Raw genomic sequence first — 23,520 nt, 5'->3', positions numbered from 1 at the left:
CTAGCAACAGCAAAAAGGAAGATACCATTTTTTATCATCTAATTTTATTTATATTTCATTGTTTATTTGTTTATGATCACAAGGATTGTTTGGATAACAGAGTGTGTCTAGATATACCGGTACCCTTATCAATTTTTTTATGAATTGCAATAAAGCGTAGAAATTAAACAGGCCCTAATACAGACACCATTTTTATCGGAATGCGATTATAGTTTCAATAGCAACTCGTAACGCTTTTTGGATTGAATGTGTGATGAACACTTTTAGCGACAAATTGACTTGGTCAAATACTGCATCTTAAACGGATAAATAAAATTGAAACCATTTATTTTCAATATTATCAACATTATTATTTAGTTATTAATACATTAAGCAGCTAAACTATTAATCAAAAAGATTTGATATAACATCCGAATTCACTGCAAAAATGAGCTGAGCGATAGGTTTTTACGGTTGTTGAAATTGTTCATGATGATAACGATGATGACGATGACGACGATGATGACGATGACGACGACGAGGAGGAGAACAACGACGATGACAATGACGATGATGATGATGATGACACTGATGATGATGATCACGACGATCACGACCATAACGATGTTGTTGGTGATAGTGACGATAATGCTGCTGCTGTTGATGATGACGATGCTGCTGCTGATGATGCGGTGGAGGCGGAGGAGCAGGACGAGGACGAGGGCGACGACGACGACGACGACGACGATGATGATGATGCTGATGATATGATGACGATGATGATGATGATGACGATGATGATGACGATGATGATGACGGATGATGAGGATGATGATGATGATGATGATGATGATGATGATGATGATGATGATGATGATGATGATGATGATGATGATGATGATGATGATGATGATGATGATGATGATGATGATGATGATGATGATGATGATGATGAGATGATGATGATGTTGTTGATGATGATGATGATAACGATGAAAAACGATGATGTTGATGAAAATACGATACTGTAAGTAGTAAATTAACTCATTAATTGTTTATTATAATACACAAGCACATGCTAATGGATCTGTATCCGCAAGGCGGTCAAATGAAAACTCACTTGGTATAAATATAAAAAATTGAATCAAAATATCATAATGCGGAGTGTTCAAATCTAGCGAAATGTTGCAGTATTTTCTACCGAAACCAATGCTTAGCCCAGTTATTTTAAAAATAATTTCAAAATACCACGATACACGTCAATTGGCTAACAAATACATTTGTAAGTTTTACGTCACTCAAAAACAGTATTTATTGAAGACAGGGCGTCAGCAATGTTCGAGTTTCATCAACGTAGCTTAAGTACCTAAAGTACCTTTCCGTTTGATTTATCGCAGGATCCTGTGTCCGCACCCACAGTCTTTTAAAGTGTCTGCATTAAAAAAGATAATAATTGTTGTTTGTAATAATCTCTTACAGATCATAAAAACATGTAAATCCTCAATTCGTAGAGTTTCAGTATGATTTCATTTATTTAAAAAATAAAGACGGTTAACATATTTTATACACACATATATTAGCAGCTATACGCCATATAACATAGGACATAATGTATATTATAAATCAAAGCGCTGAAGGCACTGAAGTTGTTCGCTGTTGTCGTCCTTGATTAGCTTGTTCGCATTGCATATGCTTATCATTGTGCACAGGCTAATCTTATTTGACGTGCATTAAGCCCCGTTTTCCATGAAAGCAGCCAATATGTACATATTTTAATGATAAACACTAGACTGGCCAATGGCGTTTACAAGCTCGTATATACATTCACTGCTGAATCATTTGTCGTCTGCTGCAGACAGGCAGTGGTAATCGTTCCTAGCAGAGTGAGTTGTGGTTCTTGCCGTACTTAAGTCTTCTAAGCACCTACTGATTTGCATTTATTACCCATTCTCTTGAAACGCCGACTAATAAAGTGCGATAAACCGCCTTTAAGCACTTGGCACATTAACAAATAAGAATATTCCACACCTAACTCCTAACCGAGAACCGACGTCTTTAATCGCGAAACTATTGCCAGAAATTGAATACCGCCAGAAACAACAATGAGCTCACTTCGATTAAATATAAATACACTAGATTCATTGTGTCCTAAGCAATCTAACATATTAACCGAAAATACCAGCGAATTTAGGATTATATATGACATCGGTCTTATATATCGCCTCAGACATGCGAGAGCGCCACGATGAGTGAAGAGTGTGTGTATCAGAGTTTGTTTACAGGTCCTACTGGCCTCTTCACGAGATTTGTGTAGCCCAACCTGAATGATGAATGAAATGGATGTAGTAACAATTATATGAACACGATATATCCGTACCAATATCCATGTGAGCACATACTAATAATAATTAATTTTTTAATCGCCATTAGCTTGAAAATAAACGTAAATAGATACAACAAAGACCAATTCGGAGACTTTAACATTTTAAATTACCTCCCCTGCAATAGAAAATATAAATGGAAACTCGCATTCTATGGAATATCAAAATCTCAATATATCTTTCTCCGAAAAAAAAATCTGGTAAAAATCATCTTGAATTTAACTGTATATTCGTATGTAATTAATTAAACAAGAGTTATAAAAAGGCATCGCAAAAAATCTCGCGTTTCACTTGAATAAATTACCTCCCTTAAGCCTATCGGAATATCAAAAATACGTATATAAACAAAACGCGTTCCTTGCATAAGTGATAATAAAGCGCGTGCCCGTGCCACTCGTCCTCCAAATACTTACTAAATATAGTACAACGTATCTACAATCATTGCGACTAACTCAAACCTCAGTAAATAAGTAACCAGGATAAATATACGTTTAGGTAATTAAGGTATAAAACATACATATAAAAATTTACATGTTCCCTGTCTGCCGAACCCGATCCATGGACTATAGCCACAAGAGGTTCCTATGTAACCTATGTAGCCGGATTGCGCCCTCAGAGCGCCCACCGACACAGATCACGCTACTCTCCGGTCAAACACAATACTACATAGGACTGCTGCCTTTGTCACCATATTATCAGAATCATTAACGTGCAAAATGGAAACTTTCAACTGTCCTTTCACTTCCTACATAAGCCTAGTTATGATCGTTTATCGGAGTAACGGTGATTTCGATATCCGAGCCTTAAAAAGGTAGAATTACCGAAATTCCCGTTCTTACACGTTGTAGCATGGATCGGGTATTGAACACGATACACGTGTGTATAAGCACCCTACTGTAGTCCCGGCGGGGTGCTCGTTATCAACTGCATCAATACACCGGTAAGCAACCAGGGGGATATCATATGAAAAAAGAACTATCATGCATGTTTGATGTGTTAAAGTGTGTCACAAAATTTCCCTAACTGCCGATGTCGGCTATAATTTCGGTATAAACATGCAAAGAAATTAACATATATATAATGTTATTGCCGGTATGTTATTGGACATTTTGTATGTCAAATGTTCATTATTTGTATTAAAATTAGGACGATGCTTATTTGCCAGAAAGCGTTTATTTCAAATTCAAAACAAACAATAATCATACATAATACCAAAATATAAAACTAACAAAATGACAACACTCTCGCTTAACGCAACGTTCAGTGGCACGCGCACTTAACAAAATTATTGCAACTAATGCAAGCTGTAATTAATATTTGTATACTTGCTATACAACCAGTATCATGCGAAAATTGATCTTATTTAATTGTGGTTCCCTCTTTGAATTTATGTTGCCTGTCGACTTTAAGAATAATGTGTCTGTAAGAAATGTATTGCTTGCTCTACAACCAGCATCATGCGAAAATGGATCTTATTTAATTGTAAATCCCTCTTTGAACTTAAGTTGTCAGTCGACTTTTAGAATAATGTGTCAGTAATAAATGTTTTTCTTCAGTTTCACATGGTTTTTTTTAGAAAATTTAGTGAAAGATGCAAATGTGTCTTTTTTTTCTGTGTCTTCAATGTATCTTATTTATATGTGACTGCGTGCTTATTTTTTTTCCAAGAATTGAAAGATGCAAATGTGTCTTATTTTAATTTTATCCATGTCTTAAATGTGGCTTATTTATATGAGATAAAATGATATACTGCCAGTGTCATACAAAAAAGGATCTTATTTCTTAATATCCACATTCACGCTTTGTTCTTTATTAGCACCGTCTTTAATTAGGCTATCTCTATTTAAAGTACAGATTACTGTGAACTTAATAATTGTGCAACGGTGATGTTGATCCATTATCGTTGTTAATTTAAAATGTAGACAACAAGTAAGCAATTAATGAAATCAGTTATTTTGGAAGTAAATCTAATTTTTTCTGTACAGTAGCCAGGTGGATGTGTATTGAGCGGATAAGATAGGGATCACCACAACAGGTTGCTAATACACAGTATAGACTTCCCCTATTATTGTATTTGTTATTTACCTGATTTGAATAAATAAAGTGTTAAAGATCATTTCATGTGAAAAGCAGGATTTCTGACATAATTTCAATCGTTTTGCTTTTATACACAATTTCATGGAACAATGAATATATTGGCGCGATGGAACACAATTTATAAATCAAGCTGACAGTATTGTATCAGTTTTTAATTATGTGTAATTTAATTCGCATCTCTCCCTTAACTCGTTCAATGACACGTGAACTTATAACAATTATAAAACATCACGTTCATCATTAAATATTTTGTTTTTATTATGAAAACATATTATATGTTCTACATGGTTTTGTTTAGTTTTTTTTTACTCAACCAGAGAGACATTATAAAACATTGTTATATATAAAGCGCTTTACTTTTCTACATTACATAAAGATATATCGATTTTTTTCTTAAGTGTACGTGCTTGACATATTTATAAAATAGCAGTGTTTATTTTTGTAATAAAATCGAAAATTGACATTTAATTTGATGCAATCCACATTGTTTAGCGGCCAAGCGCAGTATTCCGCTCTCGGCGGCCGATGGTGTATTGCAATATATACAATGAAAAGCTGGGTTTCTGACATAATTTCAATCGTTTTGTTGACGCGGAAGTGCTTTTCGGTGGCCAAAAATACTATTGTGCCCTTTATTTAAACCTAAATCAATATTTTTTTACACTGGAAGGTTTGTACAGCGGAGATTTCGGGTTTATGTGCTTGTTAAGAATTACCGAAATCCCCGCTAAGAGGCAACATATGCTGATTTATGCTTTGATTAAACATTGATAACTAAATTGCAAAAGTGTATAGCATATTGTAAATAAGGTAGTACGATATCATTTGTTTCATCTGATTTGTTTGGAAAATACTTTCTGAAGACTTATTATTACTATGTCACGTTATATTTACATATACTTTTGTGTAACCAATGTTTAAAATGTACATTTTACCTTTTTTACATTCGTTTACACATTTTTCACATTAATAAACTATTTAATAATGGAAAAAATATTCTGATAAGAGTGTTTTAATGATTAACACTAATATGATTGTTTGCAAATAAACATTAATGCAAAGCCAAAACCCAAACATAATGACATATAGACCCTTTAAGGCGTAATATGGGGGATTGGCGTAAACGTGGGTGATTTCGGCTCTGGGCGTACGAATGTAGCAGTACCGAAATCCCCGCTAATTATTTTCCAAAAGAAGTAACCAAATGGGAGATAATACATGTCACTGGTTGCTAATGAAAAAAAAACAACACTATAATAATTTTGTTGACACTTAAAGGTTTGTACAGCAGGATTTCGGTACCGGCGCGCGTTTAAGTTCTTGTGTAGAATTACCGAAATCCCCACTGAGAAGCAACTTAATGCTGTCAAGAGTGCTTAATAATTAACATTAATATCATTTTTTGCACCTTAACATTCATGTGAAGTCAAAAACCATTCATACCGATGACCAATTGACCCTTAATATATTATTGGGATTTCGGTACTAGGCGGGCGAATGTAGAATTACCGAAATCCCCGCTATAAGTTTAGCTGCACTTTTAGTTTTAGTTTTTTTGTGTAAGTAAGCTTTATGCAATATATACAATCTACATAACATCCAATAGCATATAACAGGCACCATATGTATATGAGAAACAACAACAAAATATTTCTTAAACATTAACGTCAAGTATTACTGAACTTTTTGAAAGAACTTTTTTATTTACCACGGCCGGAGTTCATAAAAGCTCATTGGGATAGTCTTAACCTTAGTTTTTCTGCAATTTTCCGATGCTGGTATTTTGCAAAGAAACACTTAACATCTGAGCAATACAAAAAAAAACATGAAAAAATAAACATACTGAAAATTAAATATTATTTCACGCTTTGAAATTACTATTTTTCAAGATATTCAATATACATGTACATGTACACGGTAGCGGTAAAGTGTATTTGCCTACGACCGGCCGCTCCCGATGTCAGTCGCTGAAATCACGAATAAGACTTAATTATTTTATAAAATGACAACGTTTAACTATTTTAAACTGTTAGTATTTTGTTACAATATAGCGTGTCTTTTTTATTCGAAAGATCATTTTTATAATCAAGGGGTGTCAATAGTCAAAATTATTCCGGAAATCGTATTTGAGCCGTCAAGGATCGATTTTGAGATCAATGTAAATGTTAAAGCGGATTGGGGCGTAGTGACAAATTCGTTCGAGTGCGCGATCATTTGAGAAGAAATGATGTTGACACCGATTTTCCCTGGTCTTTTATTATTGATTTCTGATAAATTAGCTGCCGTCACGGACATGAACATTAACTGACGAAACCTCTTCGCTACTTTTCGAAAATCTTACAATTGCAAATATCCGCCATCTTGAAAATTAAAATGATCGATTAGCAAATTAAATCACTGCAGTAGCGCATTGTAAACGCTATGTTTACCATAATATATATATATATATATATATATATATATATATATATATATATATATATATATTGCTCATTTGCTAGATTACTGGTGACTGGTTTTAATTTTCTTAAGTCAAACGACATGCATATTTCATTTTATGTGCAAAAGACGTATCTCACTATGTTTTCGGACATTCATTGTCCGATACGATATGGTTCGACGATTTAATTTATTTTTGACGTTGTTAATTACATTGTCAATTTTTTATAGAATGACATATGCACATGCATAAAAATCCGCATGTACTCACCAGGAATAGCAACTAGAAGACTACAATAAAACAATTAGCCACGGCTCGGGCGGCTGATCTCCCTTTCATCCCTGTAAGGAACCTACTTTCTCAGACTCACGGTTTTATTTTCCAGATTGTAAACAATTGACATCCCTGAATAAAAATTAATATCCTCAATTTTAATCTCTAGTGTGCTGACTGAAGTATTGTCCTTGACTGGAACTACTGTCGATAATGTGTATTTGAGATTGAAACACGCCTTTGAAGAACTTTGTGGTTTCTTGTTTTATGCTTTGTTGTTTTTCAAAATATTTTGTCCGCCAAGGACGCAACGATTGATAAAAAGAACCAGATTGTGGTCTCTCTAAAGTGCTATGTTTCTACTGTCGTAATTTCTTTTACGAACAACACATTACTGATCGTGGACTTTATTTGATTGTTTAGACTTAAGAACGATGCGATGTCAGTCCATCCTTGAAAATAAATTGCTTTGCGCCCGTTTGTGATCTATTCCCGATACAAAAGTCCATGCGTCACCCGTTTACGATTACATAGGTCCGTTTAGAGCGTTCCAATTGAGAAAAATGGGTTTTTAAATATGCTTTTTCTATTTTCTCGCTGTTTTGCAACCGCACACGAACACATGTCAATGCGGTCAATGAAATTCAACGATCAACACGATCACCAAGATCAAAGCTCTTCGTTACGATACGATACAATTGTGGTACATTGTATATCTATTATATTATAATTTTTGCAAAGTAAACAATGAGTATGATTTCATATCACGTAGGTTTTATCGTCTTTTTTTCTGTGAATATGCTGTCAGATAGGCCATCAAAACGAAAAACGAAAATTAATTGTACGCACAATTTTATATATGCTATGCTATGCTATGCTCTGCTCTGCTCTGCTCTGCTCTGCTCTGCTCTGCTCTACTCTACTCTACTCTACTCTACTCTACTCTACTCTACTCTACTCTACTCTACTCTACTCTACTCTACTCTACTCTACTCTACTCTACTCTACTCTACTCCTACTCTACTCTACTCTACCATACCATACCATACCATACCATACCATACCATACCATACCATACCATACCATACCATACCATACCATACCATACCATACCATACCATACTATACTATACTATACTATACTATAATATACTATAATATTATATAATATAATATAATATAATATAGTGTCTCCATCGTGGATATATGTTTGGTGTAATTATTTTCACGCCTGCGCAGATACTTCGTTAAATTAGTGCATTTTCATCATATGCACAGTGTCACCGTAAACTATGTACCGTAGACGTGCCGCGTCTGGAAAAGGTTATAAGTGACTGTATTGTTGGGTTAAATATTAACGTGTATTTGCAGAAAAGAAACATATTTTAACCTAGTCGATTTGCTAAGCCGATTAAAGTGTTATCCAGAAGTATCCAGAAGTATCACTATTGAATTTGTCATCGTTTATTGAATAGATTTGAATTTAATCTATTAAGATTAGTGCAAATCTTTAAAATAATACACCTTTTTTGTACCAAAAATCTTAAAACATTCACTATGCACACTAATTAGATATACACATATATAAACGATATAAAATGTAAAATGTTCCATTAATTTATATTTTTCGCATGATATTTATTATGTTCTCGAATTATTGTTTACCAAATCAATTATGTTATGTATATGGTGTGTACTTTTTGGGCCGGAATAATAATTATTTCTCATTTCACAATAATCAGAATCAAATCACTGATTGTTTTTTGTTTTTATCCCAATATTAAAACAAAAACGTCTATGATCGAAAAATGAAGAGTATAGTGGATAATTTTCACTGTTTTCAGGGTTTTTTCTGAGTGTTCGCTGACTTATTCTGATGAAATCAAATCGACAGCATATGTGATATAAATATTGAGAGGAACAATTGTATTCACCAGACAATGAAATACTGCAACTGTATATAACGTGGAATAAAAAACTAAAAAACACCTAAACATTCTCTTAGTTCGTGAAGTTGACGCAACATTGAATATGATGACGTCTTTTAAAAGACTGTGAAACTATATGAAGATGGCCGATGTGTGTATACATGTATATCAAATAGAATAATAAATATTGGGCGCTCTTGCATTTTGTGTGTTCCATCATTATATAACGGTTATCTCATTCTATTTGATCTGTGTTAACCGTCAACCGCATTCGGTAATGCATAGCTTATATTAATACAATCAGGAAAGCGTGTTTCGAAAAAACCAAACAATTTTCATCATCGCACAATAGGGTAACATAAATTTTAATACAATATAAATAGGGAAACTCATATGATTCGCGTAATGTGAAAATAATTATCATGCTATAATTCGACCACGAAACTTAACGTGACTTAATACTGAACAATACGGAATGGAGCTACGCTGGCCGTATATGACATAAGACCCATTTTCGCATATTATCTTATCAATGCTTATATGAATTTGATTGCTATAATCCAATGCGTATTCGACACGGAATTATTGTCAAGGTTTTTAATTTTGTCAATATTTATCATATTGCTGACATCAATATCCATACTGTTTTCATTTTCAGTCGAGAAATGATATTAATTGTTATCAAGATTATTTGTATAGTACGGTAGCGTTCTCTACACAAGTGAGATTTATTTGTACTGGTAAATTGCTGTCATTCTCACCATTCGGACTCGACGATCGGCTCGAATAAAAATGTTAGTCGCTTAAAAGTACAAATTACTCATATTGAGCACGATTATTTTTGTTATTATTATTATTATTATTATTATTATTATTATTATTATTATTATTATTATTGTTATTATTATTATTATTATTATTATTATCATTATTTTTTTTTATTTTTTATTTTTTTTTTTATTATTATTATAAAGATTTAAGAAACTTACACCTAAAAAATCCCATTGGAAAAAAAAACCCAAGGATAAAAAAAATCCCATGGGAGAAAAAAATCACAATTCACAGCGTTAAAATCGCGAGAATTGTTCATCATTTGTTAAAATGTAGTGTTTCTGAACGTTACATGAACAAATCTCTAAAAATCAGAAAAAATCCCATGGGATTTTTTTTTCCATTAAAAAATGGGATTTTTTATCTATCAACAAAAATTGAACGAAAATAAGCACAAATGCTTTAACAAATCTTAAAATCGATAACTTAGCCTAAACGCACGTGTTTTATTTTTTGAAAATCCCATGGGCTTTTTTCACCCATAAAAAAAGCTGGAGAAAAATCCCATGGGAGAAACCGAAATCCCATGGGAAAAAGAAAAAAATCCCATGGGCTATTCAACTTTGCAAATAAAGTTCATAGTGAAGAAAACGCGTTATTTAAGCAAAAATAACCAATTATTAATCACAAGTAAGACTTTTATCTTATACTTTATCACAAATAAGCAAATCTTCAAGAAAAAGGTTACTTAAGTTTGCGAAATTTCGGTTTCGCAAAGTTTTTCCGGTGGCCGTTTTCATTGACTGCATTGGCTGATTTGAGAATACGACCAGAACATTGGAAACATGTCCGCGTCTTTGTAATACTGTTTTACTGCGTGTTCAGCATGAATCAATTTTATATCTAATGAAAAGGCTTAATAGATAGAACAGTTTTACACTCAATCTCAATACAGTTTGTGCGTCCACCTTTTATTTTCAGAAGATTTTCAGCGCGAGAACGTTTGCACTTAAAGGCTATTTTCTCATATTTATTACTAACTTCCATATTCCTGTCAACATGTTAACATGTTAAAGTATAGAGAGCAGTGGAAGCGAAGACTCACTTTAATGCATTGCATTTCAACTCGCGAGGTATATCGGGTCAATTTTCGGCCACTGTGTGTGAATGTCAGAGTTGACATACAGGTCATCGCTGCGTCTCTACCCTATGTGCTGATCGGAGTTCGCGGCCAAGAAAATAATCGTTACATAATAAAGACGCTATAGCGTGAACTAGGTGAACTGGAATTTTCTTTAGACCAGACAGATGTTAAATGAAGATATCCAGCGATATCATATGGTATGTCAATAATAGATTCTTAATGTGTTTTACAACAATACCATGATAAATATTATTTTTAATTAATTTAACAATATAAAGAAGTGAAACTCCAGCTGCTGGAGCAGTATTGAATTTTTATTAAAAACAATTAGTTGGTCCTTTATTTAAGGCAAGTGACCGATTGCCCAAACAGTACAAAACAGCACAATACAGCACAATACAAAGCAACATAAACACAAAATATGAATAAAGCTGGGGTCACCGCCTTGGAACGGTCAATGCAAAGCATTGGGGGTTTAAACCTGGTTATAGAACGCTCAACCTCACACTTGGCCCAGCAATATTCATAATACATTTAAGTGTAAATAAAATTTAACGTCATAGCATTGTAACTCAAATTAAACAATAATAAAAGGGAATTAAAACGCATTCAATTTAATTACTATTTAATTACTCAATTGCATTGAAGATACAAGAGTAACAGAATTACAACTTTTTGACGAACGATCAAATAAAACTATTAACAATTGTCAACTACATTCCTTCTTTATAGAAAAGATTTGAGAATGTAGAATCATAGAGTTAATATCTCAGATAATCATCGCGCAAATACAGGAAGAAGTAGCAATAATGGGTGTAAAAATTCCATATTACATAGCTTGGTTGTTTATGTGACTGCTAAACAAATTAAAAATAATTAAATCAAACAAGAAACGCCTATCAGAGAGAAAATATAAATAAAATGGAACGTTATAAACCCAATGACCTATGCATGTAGATTACAACTGGGAAAGTCGGTCGTATGACGTCACAAAAATTTCATAATGACATAATGACGTGAACAAATTACAAGGGCAGTACTAAATTAAAATATTAATGGGGCTGTGCTACTAATAAAACAAGTTTACGTGATTTAATATTAAGAAGCAAATGAATACAAATGGTAATTCCATTAAAGCGACATTATTGGAATCAAACAGTATATAGGTGTTTTGACAACTGAAGACAGAAATGATTTGATGTACGATTTGAGTCCAAATGTAGTTTACATGCAGATTTGTTCATACGACACAATGACACAATTTTATTCAACAGTGAAAAATGCCTATAATGTAGTATTCATGCAGATTTGTTCATACGACACAATGACACAATTTTATTCAACAGTGAAAAATGCCTATAATATCACTAATGATTCCAAATTTTAAGGGAAGAAAGATATAGTGAATCGAAAACCATTAAACACGTGTTTTTAAGTACATAAGCATCGTATCCTTTTGATAAAAACAAGTTAATTAAATTGAAAAGTTTAATATGAACATTTGGTTTAACATATTTTAATTTGCGGACACGCTTCAAAACATCTCCGTAAAATGATGGATGGGAGATTCCATTATTTAAATGCCATTTTAAAGAAACATTATATTTTGAAATTAAATCACCATACTTAGAGTAAAATCTAGCAAATTTATTTCTTAGGTTATGATACAAAAAGCCTTGTTTTAGCAATTTTTTAGTTAATATTAGATTACGATCATTAAAATCTTTAATACACGAACATGCTCTGGCATAACGTACCAACTGCGAAATGTAAATACCATAGGAAGGTCCTTTAGGGATGTTGCCATCTAGAAACGGAAAATTCACAATTTCAAAGTTAAAATCGTCCCGTTTGTCGTATAAACTAGTTTTTATCAAATTATTATTAATAGTTAAATGTAAGTCTAAATACGCAGCGTCTGTATTGGATATACACGATCTATTTAAGACTAGTTCTTTTGGGTAGATTTTGTGAATATATTGTTCAAATAATGGATTATCTAAATTAAGTATGTCATCAATGTACCTACTAGTAAGGTTAAAACAATTAATCAAATCTACTTGCTTAGTTTTAGATAATTCTAACATAAATTCGCTTTCATAACAATATTAAAAAATGGTCAGCTATATGTGGCGCAAAATTAGTACCCATAGGAACGCCAATAATTTGTTTAAATATTTTACCATAAAATTCAACAAACAATTTATCCAAAAGAAAAGTAAGGGTTGCACAAAAGTCAAGACCAGTCCAAATGATGTAATTATCTAATATCTGATTAGTAAAAAAAGCTGTTTTAGTGTTTAAAGCTAGATACAAACATTTCTCTCTAGCAAAAGTTTTTTCAATCAAAGAAACAAGTTTGGATTTTATTAAAGCGTGAGGAAGCGTTGTATATAGTGTCGAAAAATCATAAGTACTAACCTGTGACACCTTATATTTTTTTTTTCAATTTTATCAATAACTTCTAAGGTGTTTTTTATTGACCAAAATAGGTTAATATTACTATTTTCATAAACTTTATTACAAAATTTAGCTATATGATATCTAATAGCACTCAATGCAGATGTAAGATACACTGATAATTGTTTGGTGGTACAAAACACTGAATTAGCGATAAAACGACTTTTATATGGCGTCTTATGTAATTTAGGTATCCAGTAAAGTGATATCAATTTCTTGTCAGTAATATTGACTATTACATTTAACTTTATGCATTGGGCAATATGGTCGGTAATAATTTCATTAGGTTGCTTATTGTACTCACAATATGATGTAGTTTGTGAAAGTTCTTGTGAAATAGTTTGAACATAAAACACTCGTCATATTATGATAACATTATTAGCAGCCTTATCAGCAGGAACTAACACGAATTTAGATTTTAAGTCTTCAAGCAATTTACAGAGATTTTGTTTATTAAATTTATGTGAATGTGGTAGGGCCAAAGGATGTGTATCATAAAAACATATTTTATTCATGGCCATACTAAATATTTTTGTTTTCCAATCATTGAGTGCAGTAATTTCAGCATTTTCCTTCCTGCACCATTTAGTGCAATAATCATGTAAGGATGTTACGATATTCTTAATGCAGTCATCAAAATCAACAGGAATAGGCAGTCTGTACTTAGGGCCTCTGCGTAGCAAATTTCTAAGGTTTTTATTTTGAATGAAATTAAGGTCCCCAGTAATAACATGTCCAACTGGACCATATATATATTTAGAACTAGTACAGTCACATAATTTAGGACAATTTCTTATTACATTTATATCTGTGGAAATAGAATTATAATTAAAAACGATACTTCTTACAGGTTTACTATATTTGTAGCAAATTAGTGGTGATTCAGTATTGCGGAAATAAGGGGGAATCAACCGACGTACATTTTTATCATTGAATATTTTAGGAAGGTCAATTAAATCAAGACCTTTGTTACAAAACTCAATTTTGATACGATTTCTAGTTTTGTTAAGTACATTTTCAATAAAAGGTTTAAGATAGTAGTCAGTGAAAGATTCAATAATACAAGCACATTCATATAGAGGGTCAGATTGAAGTAAAATAAGTTTACATTCCTTATCAATATGCGCCAACGAAGAAACAGAAAGAGAGCAAAGTGCACTTAGTAATTTATGTTTACCCCCATTTTGTAATACTGTGTAGCAATCATTTAAAGAAAGCAGACGTTTAAATTTACGCCTTAAGTTACCATTTTTCCTAATGCCATGTGAACGTTTATTTCTTAGACGTTTACTAAACAGAGAAAATGAATTAATCGATTTATTTTTAGAAATTGTTCCAACATTTAGAATATTATCATTTAATCCAAGTGGGTAAGCTGATTGCAAACGTTTAATCCATTCAAATTCTGACATGCACCTTGCTTTTAATTGGCACTGACTTGAAGTACTATTATTAAAAATAAGTTGCTCCACAGGTTGAATTGAAATATTTGTTACGCTATGACCTGTTTTATTAAAGTGCTGGTAAATGAAGTTATAAAATTTATTGTTATTTTTAATTTAAAAAAAATGTTCCCTAAAACGTGTTTTACGTGATCTACCCGTCTGCCCAACGTATTGCGCACCACAACAGGGTACATTTCAAGTAATAACATAAACCACATGCATAGAATTTCATGAGACATCGGATTTAATATTAACTGAAAATTTGCGGTTATTAACCGATGAAAGAATAAAAGAGGACATTTTAAAAACTTGCAACATAAACACTTCCTGGAGTTGCACTTATTTATTGTAGGATACCGATTAAGAATTATGCCATCATATTGACTAATGAATTAAGCATGAGCGCAATGATTCTCGATACTGTTAAAAATCGAATCAAATAGCAACGCCAGACAAACCACTAAAACAGGTTTGTTCGAAGAACGCGCGTATAATTATTTAAAATATATACGGATACTTCGCGTGTGGCCGGTTGACTCATATGTTATAATTTCACTTCCATTCTTCTTTTGGTTTTCTGTTTTGTATCTATACGTTTATGACCAGCAATATGTAATAATGTAAAATAAGCCGCGAAAACTCCGCGTATCATCCCGTACTGCGTTTGCTGCAGCTAAGAACTGCACAGAAAAAGACATTCGCTATCTTTGATCTCATTCATTGAAGTCTTTACCTTTCATTAACTGCAACCACAATCAACGCCGTATATCTTTTTTAAAGATATTTCTTGTTTTATCATGTTTGGAGCATAAATTCGTTAGTATGAAAGGGCTTAAATCTAAACTTCATTATATCGAAAGAGTACATAACAGAAGGTGAAGGGTACAAGGCTCGTAACATGTTCTATAGTATTTTGCAAATATGTTGTAGTTATCGACCTTTTCTTCTCTTACTTGAACGAAACATCAATCGAAAAGTGTTGAATGGATTGTAATAAAAGCTCAAAATATATTCATACAGGGCTTAACTAGGTAGTGCAGAGTACTAACACTGAGCACAGCATTTCAAAATATTCTTCCCATTTAAATTGTCAAAAAAGGAACTCTACATCTTAAGCAAATGTGTGAAATATAATACAAATTCAACGGAACTACACTATCAGATATGGTTCCTTGTCTCAGTAATCAAACGAATACTTATAACAGAAACAAGCACTGTACATTTTGTCATGGAGAAATATAAACCAAACTGGAATGTTTAACTGCTGTTATGATATGCAAAAACGAACAGTTTTCAGAGGCAATCGAAATAAAGCGATCTGTCTTTGAAACTGAAAACTGCACTATTGTGTTCGATAAAAATCAACGTATTCCGTACCTCTTTAACGAAACATCCGAGCGATTCTAAATTGGAGCATGCTTGCCATAATTAGCACTCCGTCATTCGGTTTCCGCACGATAATTTGTATGCATTCTGCTTTGTATGCAATGAGTTAAAAGTTAATGCATTTCATCCACGTTGTTCTGATTTTACATCAGAAACGTTTTCGTTTTCTGGTCCCTTGAAGACATTGCCTGTGTCTTCAAAACACGGAAACACAATTCTACATCCTGAGGTGTCTGAGTAAATTGTCGTGACTGTAAATAGTGTTTACGTCGTAACTGTAAATAGTGTTTACCATCTAAAATAATGTTAACCACTTCAACAAAGTATCATTTTAAGAAAATATTGTCTTCAATTCAATGTTTACTTGATTTCTGTCTGCATAATCCAAACTGCTCGGATGACATCGGTAGTTAAGTCGTTTATTCGATAAACAAAATATACTTGAGTCGGGACATAAACGACTCTTGATTAATTATGAAAGTGAAGGTTCACTTTACTCTCTGGACAAGTATGATAAATAAATGTTTTTATACACCATTTCATTAAAAATCTAAGGAAAATCTTCATGTTGTCAATTTAAGGTTTATTATGAACTGACTGATATAAAAATCACCGTATTGTTCTTCTCAACGCCAAATTAAATATTTGCAGGGGGAAAGTAAAGTGTATTGTCCTGGCATACGACTGTACCAAATGGTCAGTGTGTCTCGAATATTAAATGGTAGAACATCTACGCTGTCTCTGTTAAGATAAAGCTGATCCCGTTACAGATAGTCGACGAGAGACGATAGAGACGAGCCTTGGCGAGTGGTTCAGATTTTCATGCCGAGCAAAATAAACTTTGCTTTATTCGGCACCGACCTAGTATTCGATTTATCCCATCAATGTTCTTAGTCGTAAATTATTTCTTTAAAAATAGAATAGGAAAATCGAACTAGATCTACACGGAAAATCCCATAGTTATTTTAAGCAAACATTGTTTTTTATTATTTTAATCGCGCCGAGCCTAATACATAACAAAAAGATCAGTAACTAACCTGTTTTTCTGTTTATCATACCTCTACGTCCTCGATATTTAAGAAATAATAAAAAACACACTCAACAACTGCAGCTTTAGCGTAAAAGAACATGCATTGTGTCGTATGACGTGTTAATAATGACGTCACGAGTACGCGCACTTAATATTTGTAAATAATGTTTTTTTGCTTTTTGAGTTGCATTATGTGTTAAAAATATATTTCATCTTGGTATCAAATTGTTTGTTTTGTTGAATCTGATTCGATTTTACTAAACATGATTACTTTATAGTTGATTCCGAGTAATATGACCATTCTCCGCCGCGCGTGATAGCTATATTTCAGCACTGCCGAAATAGAGGAAAAATTATTCCACAGTGGTTTATTTCGACAATGCACGTCTGATGATGGGATAAAACATAATCCCTTAATCTGAGAAGAATTTATTACCCCGACAAATATTTATGATTCTACCACGGCACGTGACTTGTTTTCTATATACAAAGAAGGAAAACTACTGTTGGTTATTACCCCGATATACCAACGGTTGTTTTTAGTGACGTCACTTTGATTGTCCGCGCACAATTTATGAATGAAGACGACGTCATTTGATTTTAGTTGTTGTTGTGACGTCAAGTTTTGCGGAAAAGTGGAGGACGTTCGGTGAATATTATTCTTATTTATAACCTTTATATCGCGGCTACGCCCTCTTGGTTTAATTCCTACGCATCGGAACTTCATACCGTTGGTTATTACCGCAATAACCAACGGTTACCAGTCGATTATTTCTTAATTCTACCACGGCACGTGACTTGTTTTCTATATATAAAGAAGGAAAACTACCGTGGGTTATTACCTCAATATACCAACGAAGATAAGTATGACGTCACTTTGATTGTCCACGCACTATTTATGAATGAAGACGACGTCATTTGATTGTCATTGTTGTGGTGACGTCACTTTTTCGCGGAAAAGTGGAGGACGTTCGGTCAATATAATTCTCATTTATAACCTTTAAATCGCGGATAACTTATTAACAAAATCGTGTTAGAATCGAAATTATCGACGTGTAAGCATTGGTTATTGCGGTAATAACCAACGGTATGTCGTTCCGATGCTTGTTATCAAACCACTCGGGCTACGCCCTCGTTGTTTTATTCCTACGCATCGGTACTCTATACCGTTGGTTATTACCGCAATACCTAACGGTTACCCATCGATTATTTCTTAAATATACAAGGCTTTACTAAACTGAACGGGAATAAATAAATAATAAATAACCACAAACACGATGGAGGTATTTCTACTGAATTTATTGATATACCAAAGAATATACAAACGTTATCGATAGTATTTTGTCACAGCTTCTGATAAGGGTCTCTGCACTGTGACCACAGCATCCTTCTTGTACAAAGGTATATCATACACTGGATTGTAAGAGGGGGCGGAGTACATTGCGAAGGATTAATACAAATAGAACTAAAATGAGAACGATGCAAAATACATTTTATAATCATCTAAGCTTTGATAAAGGAAAGATACTTATGATAATGTCTGTAATAACCACACACGTGTTTACCGGATCAAAGGGTCATGTTCCCTCCCCATATGAAAACATAGCTTATATCTTACTTGTTTATGCCTTACAGATTTAATCAAGATAAAAGAATGTGAGAACATGCTGTGCCCATCATACACTTATCAGAATCAATACCGAGTTTAAATAAAAATCTCAAAGGTTAAGGTGGTACGGAGGGAGGATCACACGTATTCCAGCCGACCTAAAATCGCGTAAATTTTGACCCCATGCAATAATAAAATATAAATTTTCACAACAAATAATCATTTATAGTTGTGTTCGTTGTTTATTGTTATAAGAAATCCTGTTACAAAAAGGGGAATATTTAAAAGTCGGCGAACATACGTTTGTTAACCTTCTATTTTAAGCGAACATTTCATCCTAATCATATTTGCTAATTTTGTCAAACAACCCCAGTGAATATGTTAGCTTTGTTTGAGTGTACGACCACATGCACCATAAACGTCTGTGAATGAAAAATAGCGTGTGTTGTCAAACGAGTAATATACCTAGTAGCATTTCTATAGAATGTGTAAACTTACCAATTACACGTTTTTTGCACGTAAAGTTACGCTTGCTACCCTGGTTGGAAAAGCTGGAGCTTGCAAATCGCGACCGGGACGAGAATCGCCCGCAGTTGGACTTCTTGAAAACGCAATTTCTCTACTGGTTTTGTTCTTTTATTCCCATGGAAGTCGGATATAGCATTCATCCGGCGGCTCTTCTTATACCAGCAAGAACAGCATATTTTAGCGTCGGACGTTTTCTTACGCTGTGCCCTTGCTCGCTTGAGACCCTCCGGTTGCCAATATTTTACGCATAATCCTTCTGAGTGCGACATAGTCGCTAGACGGATCGAAAGATGGACGAGATTAGCTTTACAGATTGAAGCCTTAGAAGACGGAATTGGCGGACCCAGGTAGAAAAGTGTTTTCAAGAAAGACTTTATGATTGCTATGGAAGTGTCCCCGGGCGGCGGTACTTTGATAGTAAACTGTTTGGATGCCATCAAAAATTAAATTGCCCAAATAAGAGGATTTCTGCAGTGCACTTTGGAATTGCGTCAACCAAAATATGCATAAATAGTATGTATACTTTGGTTGACGCAATCGCAAGGTGCTAAGTATCCGAGAGTCCTTATCAAAGCTGTGTTAGTAGTGATACGGAGTTCAAAAAATGTCACTGGCTTTGGTGTTCCAAACTACTTGTGTCACCAATAAGTATTTGAACTGCATTTCGAAGGAACACTATGCTTTCTGTTATCATCTTCTTGGTTAGCGGAACTAACACAATATTTCATTAGATTAGTACCATAAACGAAAATGTAACCAATACCTTGCACCCGTACACTAGTTATATAATGTGGCAGAAAAGTTTCTTCAATATGTATTTTTGTTTTCTCTATTAAACGTAAAGGGGGTCCAGTTAGAAATGTAACTGGTTTACTATTTATTAATTAATTGATTTCATCATTAAGTGGTAGGTTGGCCGAGAAGATTGCATTAATATAAATGACCATTTTATGTCAATATTATAGCGTGTATACTGAACCATATTAACTAAGTATGACACCCAAACGTATGTGATCATGGTTAAAAGGAATTAAAAAAAAATAAGGTGATTTAAAGTTGTTGCATTACTTGGAATTTCCCCGGTAAAGAATCGATTATCGATTCGGATGATTTACAAATTATTGAGATAACGTTAAACAAGCGTTTCAGCTCCACACATGTTACAGTACTTCTTTAGATGCAAATGCTCAATAGTTAATATGTGTTGTTGCTGTTTTAATTGGTGTATTGCTATTAATTATGAGTTTAAACACCGCGAATTATATGCTGAAAGGTTCATAAGCACAGACACGCAGTACAGCGTTGATATTGTTAATATCTGGTTAACATACAGCACGTATGATGTTGTGTATATTCAAATATACATTGGCGCGTAATATCTAACACTTCGCGTACCTTCTAGTTAGTGCTTTCTATGACATAATTGTGGTATACAAAATAATATGTTATTTGCTTGGACGTAGGCGCATTAATATTCGCCTTACAACAAGTATGCACATATTTCTGTCAAATACTTATTGCAGTCCGGAACACATTCTATTGATAGAGCAAATACAAAGATATGTTATATTGAGAGCGTTGTAGCTATAGAAAACCTCTCGACCAGAAGATTTCCGTGTAGCTATTTGCATACAATATAATGAAGACACTGTCATACACATACTGTATCACAATAAGTATGTCATTAAACTGCGTAGTCTGCAATATTCTTTCATTTCATGTCCTCAATACATACGCGATGTACGTACGAAAAACAGCTCATGTAACGTGATCATCGAAACGAATACTATTAATCTTGTTTGAGAAACTGTTTAGGCCTTCCGGTATGCATCTTACCTAGGCGACGCAGATACCCCGGTTCACGTTCTAACTGCGTTTGATTGAATGTCAACAAAGCGGGCTAATCGGATTTACTGAGGGTTCATCCATTTCCCCGACAGTACAGAGACAAATATTCATTGAAAATTAATCAATGCTATCCTTTTTTTATTGCCTGGACCAATAACACAAGGCCGTCTCAGTATCAAACCACAGCGAGTGTGTAACATTATTGATTAAACGATATGATACAAAATTGTGTGGCTTTTGTTCCATGAACAAATTATAAGATTATTTCAGTTATAGATGGTTTTGGTTGCGGATTAGCTGCCATCACGGATGCATGTGTACCATGGATGAGGAACACTTTGTTGCATTGTATTAAATTTACACTATCCATCTTGAAACAAAACCGAATCCATATAACAATTATTTCATTAAAATTGAAGACTCAGTCGGACTGGCAAAAGATACAGGCATAAGAGACAATAAAGTATTGTGTGACTTAAATTTGAACACCCAACTAGATCCAGATAAATGTAAAATCGCCCCAATCTCGCAGCAGATTGCACTCGATCAATGTATACAAGTTCCCACACACTTTACTGAAAGTTCGCCCTCTATTAATGATTGTTTTATTGTATTAAACAAAGAGTCTGTTATTTCTTCTGGGGTAGGTGAACCATTCCTTGATAAAGTTATAAGATGTCATTTGTCCCGTATTCGTTATTCTTAAATTTAAAAGACCCTCCTCTCTAAGTTATAAACGTAAAATTTGGAAGTACGACTCAAGGAACTACGACTCTTTTAGAAGCAACCTATTAAATATTTAGTGGAACAACGTGTATAGTGAAAATATCGATTCCTTTACTAAAAATCTACCAAACGTTGTACTAGATACAGCAGCGGATTGCAAACCAAAAAAAGACATCACTGTCCGCCCAGCCGAACCGTTTTTGGTCCCTTATTATTCCTTGTATATATATAAACCACATTGCGAAAGACATTTAAGCTCAATCAATTTATTTGCAGACGACATTAGTTTATTCGTAATTGCTGACACTCACTTTTTATATTGCGTAAGAGGGACAAACCCTATCATATTCCTATTGATATGAACGATACTCCAATTCCCTCAATTAATAGTAACGCACATTAAGGCGTTATTTTGTCAAATGATAGAAGCTGGCATTAACAAATTGTATTAAATTCAAGGCCTTTTCATGCGTCGACATTTTAAAAAAGATTCGTTTTCGCCTTGATCAAAAATGTCTTGAAATAATTTACTTTACGTTTATTTGACCAATTTTAAAATATGCCGATGTTGTATTGGAAAATCGTACGATGTATGAAAATTTTAAAATTCACACTGAAGCTACCCGACTGGTGTCTTCAAGATTACTTTCTAACGTAGTTCGCTGGGAAAATCTAGGCACAAGAAGTCCAAACACAAACTCATTCCTTTCTTCAAAATGGTCAAGGTCTTTGTCCAGAATATTTATCCTCACTGTCTCCACAATCAGTTGGCGGGCGATCTACAAGATCGTTACGTAATTCATCCCGCTTGAATGGTTCTCGGACTAGGACTTCTCTGTACCAACATTCCTTCTCACCGCCTTGGAACGGTAAATGCAAAGCATTGAGGGTTTAAAACGGTTTTAGAGCGCTCAATTTCACACTTGGCCCACCAATATTTATAATATATATAAGTGTAAATAAAATTTAACCTCATAGGCTTGCAACTCAGATTAAACAATAATAAACCTCGTAGTAATCCATTGTTTTATTATGGCAAGCAAAGCAAACAAATGCTGCACAAACGTCTAAGAACTAACTGTAGTTAACTACTTACTTTTTACTGGTCTTTCCATTACATGCAACTTTTAGATTAACTTTAGAGAGAACTATAGGACAAAACACGGATATATAACTCCGCACATTACTGTATGGAGATGATAATCTTTCCCTAATAGATAATTTTGCTTTGTTTGATGCAGTCTATAGTTTCATCGAAGGCTCAGGATGGTTAGGAATGGTATAACTACCGGTTCTCTTTGGTTCAACATTTTACAAATAATTTCTTTGATTATAATTACATAAACATTTTTTTATTAATACACTGTTTTAACATTGTTAAAACAACTTTGATTCCAATTATACTCACACATTTGTTCAACTCATTATTAATTATTATGTGTTTTCAATGCAATTTCCGTCACTATGTTTTTAA

Source organism: Dreissena polymorpha, chromosome 12, assembly GCF_020536995.1.
Source record: "Dreissena polymorpha isolate Duluth1 chromosome 12, UMN_Dpol_1.0, whole genome shotgun sequence".
Lineage (NCBI taxonomy): Eukaryota > Metazoa > Mollusca > Bivalvia > Myida > Dreissenidae > Dreissena > Dreissena polymorpha.
This window is presented reverse-complemented; position numbering follows the sequence as displayed.